Consider the following 8,321-nt stretch of genomic DNA (forward strand, 5'->3'; position numbering starts at 1 on the left):
AGGAGCTAAGCTCTCCTCTGCAGCCAGTGCCAGTGAGCTCTCCAGGGGCGTGTGGGCACAAACTCACCACTGCCATTGCAAACCACTCACGTCCATCAGCAGCTTATCTAATGAGAATAATCTGAGCAGGGGGTATTTTATCTTTTAATTGACACTGTGCTTATTCCCCCTGCAGGCACCAGGAGCAGGTCCTGTGCCTGGGCTGCTGGGCAAAGTGAGGGGAGAGGGAAGGAGCCTTGCCGGAGGCTGCCCTTGCGATGGGTGCTGTTCCAGAGCCCTCCTTGGGGACCACCACGAAAGCAAAGCGCGGGGGGGGGGGGCTGCGAGGCGGGGGGTGACCTGTTCTCTGGCACTGTGTGTGCTGTACCTGCTCCTTGTAGGGGTGGGAAGAGAGAATTTGTTTCTGGGACTGTCGACTCAAAGTGTGAAAATTCACTGGCGTGGGGGGGGGTGGAGAATACTGGTTTTATCGTTATTTTAAGCATGAGGGAATTAATGGGTGAACACTGGGAGCAGTACGGGAAACTACGAGGGGCTGTGACTCCTCGCAGCCCCCTTGTGGGATGCTAATAGGGAGGAGAGGCCCACTGTCCCATTTGAAAGAGAAGGGCTGTGACCAATCGCTGTTAAATGTGGCAGTAATGCCTCACGCGGTGGCTGTGGGATAAAAGGCAGAGGCAGCCTGAACTGTAAAGACGTTTCATTTCCCTGGTAATGAGGGAGACACACTGTGGCAATGAAACTGGGGGGAGAGAGACCGTGAGATGCTAATTTCTGTTCCTGCTGCCGCTACCGCTTTGATCTGAAGCAAATGCCCGTTTTAAATTGCAAACGGATGCAAGTCAGATATCATCCAGCCAGTGGCTTACAGGCTTAATGAAGTGGGACGTACGCTTCTGCCTGATAATGTTAGGAGAGGCAGGCAATTCAGAGAGGAATTACTGAAGGTCTAAAGAGATGGGGAGGAAGGATGAGGATGTTGCGGGGTAACTCTCACCACCATCGGCATGGTCCAAATTCCCCCACTTTCTGTCCTTGGGAAGCTATGCCTGTGGTAAGGCCCTCGACCCTCTGTGCCTAGGCAGAAGGCTATGAACATACTGTCCTGATACTACGCGTATGCTTTAAGGCAGCACGCATCCTATGCAGGCAGCGCAAGGTTGTCCTTCTCTTTGGTCTTGGAGCGTGAGCATTAATTTGGTGCATTCCCCAGGTGAGGCAAAGGTATGGGACCCTAAGTAGCTCTTTTTGTGCTGTCATTGGGGCATTTAATTGGACTTTAGCAAGACAAAACTTCTTGGGACTTGACTGATGAGGCTGTTCTGGGGCAGACCCAGAGGCTGCTGGCAACAGGGTCATCAAGCCAGAAGCAGTGATCTGGGAGTCTGGTAGCTCACACTGGACAACCACATCTTCCTGAGCCTCTGTTATGGGCAAAGATCTGACCTGTTTTGAAAAATGAGTGTCTAAAGGGATATTTATTACACTCTTCACTAACACAAGGCACTTGGGCTCTAGGATTAGGCCAGAGTTTGTTGTGTAACTTGCACGGGTACTCAGAGGCTTGGATTGCTCTGCAAGCTGCTACACTAGACCAGGCAGACATGACAAGGCTGGGGGTCCTGAAGGCAGCTGGGAAGCTTGACCTCTGCACCAAGCAAGGAAGAAATGATCTGGCTAATGAAAAAGGCAGGTGTGGAGCTCAAATCTATTAGGTCCTTTGAAGGAGTCAGCGAGCATCTGGATGAGAAAAAAAATCCCATGGATGTAGTCTGTACAGAGCCAAAAGTCTCCGTGATCTCCACAATGTCCATCATCAAAGGATCTTACAGAAACTAAGTAATGATGGGATAAGACTGGCAGGTCTTTGCAGGGATGAACTATTTGTTAAAAATACAAGGCAGAAAAGAAAATAAATATTTCTGACAGAAAAGGGAGGTCACTAGTCGTGAGACCTGTGCTGCTCAATGAACACAAACGGTCTGGAAAAGAGGATGACTACTAAGTGATGAAAGATAGTATTAAGTTAGTTAAGGTATTAGGAATAAGGGCTGGCTCTGATGAAATGCACAGGGGAATTGTGAGACGAACTGGGCAATGAAACAGCAGATAATATTCTGTGTAGGTGACTGTAAAACGAGACATGGTGGCGAAAAAATCACTCAGCTTCACATATAAAGTGATGGGCTTTGAGCTGACCATTATCATTCAGAAGCAAGATCTCGATGTGAGAATAGCCAGGTGTATGTATCACCCACCTGATGTTCAAAGCAGCCAAGGGAACAAACAAGACGTGAGTTATCAGGAAAGAAATGCCAAAATAGCATCATTTTGCCGCTGTGTACATCTGCAGTGAACCCACACCTTCTGCGCAGGGCCGTTCCTCCACCCCCAGAGAGGACGGCAGATCTGGCAAGGGCACAGGGAGGGCTGGCAGTGGCTGATGAAAGCCATGGCATGGCTTTCAGGCGGGGAATGGCTTGAACCACCCCAGCCTGTCACTCCGGGGGAGACGACCCCAGTTCCTGTGAGAAGCCTCAAATGGCAAGGAAAGGGTTGGCAGCAGTCGGGCTTTCCTTCTCTCCTGCCATGACAGCGGTGGGACATGGAAGAAGCTAGCCGGTGGCAGCCTCAGAATGGAAGGAATGAAAAGGAGCAGGGTTTTGACACAACATGAAGTTAGAAAGCTCCTCGTTATGGGATGTTGTGCTACAACTTTCTGTTCTGCAGGAGAAAATGATCAAGAGGGGAATCTACTAAGCATCACTAACCATGAAGTAGCCATCCTATTAAGTCCCAAGCTGGGGTTTGGGGAAGTATCATGTACGGCTGCTCTGCTTTTGTCTTCTGCTTTAAGCCTGGGCTTTTGGCCATTGCTCAGACAAGGTGAGGAAGTAGACAGTCTGACCATCTAGACTTTTTTTTATGTTCTTATTCTGTTTACTTTGTAGCCATACATACAACTGTATAAGATGCAAAAAAAGGCATGCACCCCCTCACATTTTCTCTTCCTTTTATACTGCCTATCAGGGCTTGCTCCCCCCCCCCCCCCCCCCCCCCCCAAAAAAAAAAATGCTTCTAAAAGCATTAGAACCCTCTTTCAGTAGAGTAAATTATGTTAATGTGTGGGCCACTAGGCAAGATGAAGTTTTTAGATTATCTTTTCTTATTCTACAGCATCTTCCATTCAAGGACTTCACACTCTCACAATAGCATAGTTGAGAATTTTCTCTGCTTAACAAATGAGGGAACTTAGACACAGTAGTTTGCTGTGAAACAGGGAAAGAAATCAGAAATCTGCTTTTTTAGAACATCTCTAGAGAAGGAGAAAGGAGGAAAGACTGACTCCAAAAGTGCGAATCAAAGGGGAAAAAATCTCTCTGCTGGACCCAAAATAAGTTTCCATAGAAACAGATTTTTCTGAAAATTAATTACTGCAGTACGAAATGAAGATTGTGGGTCTAATTCTGCAAAATATTTAAGCATGTTCTTTGCTTATCCCTATTCAGTTCAGGACACAAGCATGTGATTTCCACGGAGGCTTATGTGCTTTATTTGATGGAGGCAGAAATAAGGACAAGCTGTGTTGAATGGGGATCCGTGCTTTCTCGTGCTTCCTCGCTGCTGGCAAACTTGCAACTTTTTATGATAGCACGTGTTGCTTTGCTGCTAAGAGTACAGACCCCAGTGCATAGACCCCAGTGCTTCAGTCTGGGAGTTCAGCACAAAGTTCCAGCAGACTCTTCCCACTAATGGGGAGTGGAGCCAGCAGAGTGTTTACATTGCCGGGTACTTTATTGTTTCGTTAATTAACTCTTTTTCTATTTACATGCAGATTTAAATTTACATGGGATATTTATTCTGTAAATGAACGCCATGGTGATTATCAGATAATTAACTTGAGAATTGATAGCATAAGAGGTTGAAATTTGTTTCTAATCTATCTTTTGTGCACCTCTATGGCCCATAGACATTTTAAAGATGGGATAGGTTCTTAATATCTTGCATGCTAATTGCTTTTATTGAGACTGAGTGTTGGTAAATGGTTGGGTTTAGTTTAAGCTATTTAAGGCTGTTTTGTGTAAATTTTTTTCCCCCTCTGTTGTGACTTTATGTTCAGTCAAATTAATAGGACAAATAAGGTCTGACTCAGAGTTTTATTCCCATTTGCTATACTTGGAATAGACAAAGCTTTTGTGCAGCCAAGCTACAGCTACTCTTCTTCACACAAACTTTCCATCTTCTTATTCCCTCTTTATTTCCCACTGGCTTTCAACTTTTTATTTGGGGAGGTGTCTATTTGTAGACACCCTCCCAGGCATTTCCCAGCAGTACTAGAGCCCCACATGATGAATTTAAGCCTACTGATGATAGCACTTTGGGAGTCTCTTCAGAGGCTGAAGAACAAATAATCCTCATGGACATGGTATCTAGTTTTCTTGTTCCCTCCCCTGAGCCGCTGTGGCTGTCCCAGCCAAGCTAAACTCTCAAGGCTTTTAAACAATCCATGTCAATGTAATGTTCAACATGGAAACCGCTGACTTGCTGTTGAGTCCGTATGAACAATCTCCCCCGCTTGTCACCCGTCAGGCCGCCAGTGCTGTCGCTGCACTGGGTTCTGACATGCAGCGGGGCGGTGACGGTCACCGACGGTGAAGCTGGTGCTGGAGCCCGGGCTGTTAGCAGAGGGGCAGCTCAAACTGCCCCTTAGCACTGCTGGGCTTCACTTGTCCTTTACAGCTGGAAACTATTCTTTATCAAAATTTTCTCTGAGAGGGAGATGGAAGATACACAGAGATTTCTTAGTGCTTGCCGAGAGCCACGCTCACTTTGCAGGCATCCTCCCCTCCTCCTCCTCCTCCCTGCTTTAGATGGATTTTTTTTTTTTTTTTGTCAGTGCCTGCCGTGCTTTTACCATCAAAAGTGTGAGCTAGAGATGGCAGTAGTTACGTCTCATTTGGTGGAAAGGATGCTGTCAAAGAAAAATACATCCCCCCAGCAAGACCAATGTGGGGAGCTGCAGGTGCCTGACAGCCAGTCTTTTTCCTCAGATGCTTTCAAATCCCTGGGGCGGCCCATGACCGGTGATCCCACGTGCCCAGCAGCGATGCCACCCCGTGCAGGAGGTAACCCTGCCTGCTCCCCAGCCGGTCTTGCCCAGGTCCCCCCTGGGAGGTTTCCCAGGCCCACAAAATAAGCCATGGTGCTGCGTGTACCTTCCTCTGTGCTGCAGACATGAGCCAGGTGGGTAACATCCCCACGCAGGCTGTCCCTGCTGGCATCCTCTCCAGGCACATTTACCTTCTGAGCTTGCAAAGACTGCTGTTTGCATGCCAAACTGAAGTCATGAGAATGAATAAAAACAATCTATTTTTAATCCAGTGTGAGATCTCTTACTCTTGGCTATTTTTTTCATAATTGGTTCTGTTTTCTGCTAATGATCTGAAATTTAGCATCTATTCCTGCCTCAGAGTGTTACTTTGATAACCGGTGTTAAGGAAGAAGATTAAGACTGTTGTTAGCAGTGGAGGCTGCAGGACATATGGGTGCTGCAGACCTGTTAGTGATAGACAGAAAGTTGTTTTGAGGCAGTGGGACAGATTGTCTGGGAATCCTGGCTTAACAGCAATGAAAGGTTGATGAGGTAAGTAGTGCTGGGAAAATCCTGTTAGGGAAGGAAAAGAGCAGACTGGAACTGAGTGATCACAGGATGCTCGGTATTGAATAAGCAGTTTCTCTGCAAAATTGAATTCACTTTGGCACAGAAATGGGATTTGTATTTCTCTCCCTATTGCACTTGCTTCATTAGCAGGCTTGTAAGGCACTCTCAACTTTCCAGCATCGAGTAATACATTAGGACCAAAAACTCATTCTGAGCCTTCGAGGCAATTGATTCGGGTTTGGATCAGACATTTCCAACTCCATCTCATTTGCAGATGGCATGGAGTGGGATGAAGGATCCAGAACAGGATCCACAGATTTGGTCACTGTTGATGTGATGGAGGTTAGAAGCTCTGATGTAGAAATGTTCTTTGCTGAGCTGGAGCGGGGAGCTATTTCCGAATTCAGGCAGGGCAGCATGGGCAATAGAGATATGCACACACATGTATGGTGAAACCTTTGGGTAAGTACCAGCACCATCTCTCCAATGCTGGGAGCTGCCCTGTAGCCAGAGTCTGTTTTTCCATGTTGGGCATGTTTTGCAGCACTCTTTCTAAAGCACTTCTTCCCTGGCTCTGTTTGGTCAGTGGGTGATTCGTTGCCTGTTCCCCATACAATAGGCAGATTAGCCATGATTTACATGGGACAAGGTTGGGACTGGTGATTTGCGTGCTGCTGTGGGTGTAGGAGTTGTGTGATCTCATGGTGAAGGGTGATTGCCATGCAGAGCAAGGGGACAGATCAGGATAAATGGCACAGAGGAGTCTGGATCCACCAGCTGAATGGGTATGTGGGCGGGATATCCCAAATCCTTCAGGTATGTTCCTAAACACAACCTATCCCACTCCCTGTGCCCTTCTGATTAGGGGCAACAATGTGGCAGGCTTGTCTCCCTTTTTATTCTCTGCTTTTCCAGGAGGAGATGGGAGGATGAGCAAGGGAACAAATCCTTCTGCAGAAGAAAAGAAGCAGCGAGGGGTCTGTGAGCAGAGACAACACTTCTCCTGTCAAAGGCACGTGCTGTCTAGGGATGGTGCAGTCATGGTTCCCCCTTGTAAGAGGCAGGGGAGGGGATCCTGGCAGGGATGGCTGGAGCAGGGTAGCAGGGGAAATGCCCAGGAGGGGGGCTGCACAGGGACCAGGAGGTGCAAAGACCTGGAGGGAGGCTGGAGTCTGGAGATGGGACAAGTCTCATAGAAACATAGAACATCCTAGGTTGGAAATGACCTCTAAAGATCATCTGGTCCAACCTTTCATGGGAAAGGGAGCCTAGATGAGATTATCTGGCACCCTGTCCAGTCACATCTTGAAAACCTCCAGCAATGAGGACTCCACCACATCCCTGGGGAGATTGTTCCTATAATTGATTGTTCTCACTGTAAAAAACGTATTTCTTATATCATGAGGAAATCTCTCCTGGTGCAACTTATACCCATTGCCCTTTGTCGTCTCCATGTGGCTCTTTGTGAAGAGAGAGCCTCTGTCTAATTTGTAGCCACCCTTCATGTACTGAAAAACTGATGAGGTCCCCTTGAGCCTTCTCCAGGGAGAAAAGACCTAACCCCTTCAGTCTTTCCACATAGGACAGGTTCTCCAGCCCTTTGATCATCTTTGTGACCTTCCTTTGGCCCTCTCCAGTTTGTCTGCGTCTTCTTTTTTTTTTTTTTTTAATTGCAGGGACCAGAACTGGACACAGTACACTAGATGTGACATCACAAGCACTGAGTAGAGTGGGATGATCATGGCTCTATCTCTGCTAGTAGTGTCCCTATGGATGCAGCCCAGGATCTGATTTGCCTTTGTTGCTGCAGCGGTGCACTGTCGACTTGTGTTCAGTTTGTCCATCAGGTCCCACTGATCCTTGAGTCCCTCCATGCAACCCAAGTCAGGAGAGCCTTAGGGGACAGATGGTTTGTCTGCAGGGTTTGTGTTTCTGCAAGGGGGTACTACTCAACTTGGCTGGCTGCCACGCTGCAGTGCCTCGACATCCCCCCAGGGAGAGGGGAGCCAGCCACCAGGCATGGGTGGCAGGGGTTGTTTGCACGCTGAGGGTGGACAAAGTAATTGCAACATCGGTCAGGAAATCTTTGGTGCAACAGGAACCCCAAGGTGGCTGTGACATGTGGCCTCTCCGCCCCTGCAGAGCAGCAGCTTCTCCTTTCTCGTGGGAAATGCTGAGGTCTGGGGCTGGGGGAGGCCACCAGCGTCTGTGCTGTGGCTTCTGCCTTGCAGATCTGCTGCCTGCCAGCATGGGCCCTGTGCATACACATCTTCCAGGCGAGGCTCTGTCCAACTGGCACGGGCAATTGGAAAGTATTTTCCTGATGCTTGTGTGGAAACTGCTTATGTCTATTTCTGAAAAATGCCATTTTTCTTTTCAAAAATCCCCATCTTCCATATCTCTACGTTGCAGAGCTGACCTTCAACATCCCAAGTCTCCATATGGAGCCATCGCTCCCCTGCCTGCTTGGCTATTTCTTAGCTTTTCATGCATCACAGGAGCGAGCTGAACAAGAGCCTTCCTGCTTCCCTTGCTGCAACTCAGCACTCTGTCAGCCACAGCAGAACTGCAAGCATCTTGTCAACTTTTTGCTGCTCTTGGTAAAAACTCTGAACCTCCGTGAAAATCTAGCAGCTGCAGGAGCTACAGACTCAGCAAG

The sequence above is a fragment of the Grus americana genome, chromosome 1 (genome assembly GCF_028858705.1).
Source record: "Grus americana isolate bGruAme1 chromosome 1, bGruAme1.mat, whole genome shotgun sequence".
Classification (NCBI taxonomy): domain Eukaryota; kingdom Metazoa; phylum Chordata; class Aves; order Gruiformes; family Gruidae; genus Grus; species Grus americana.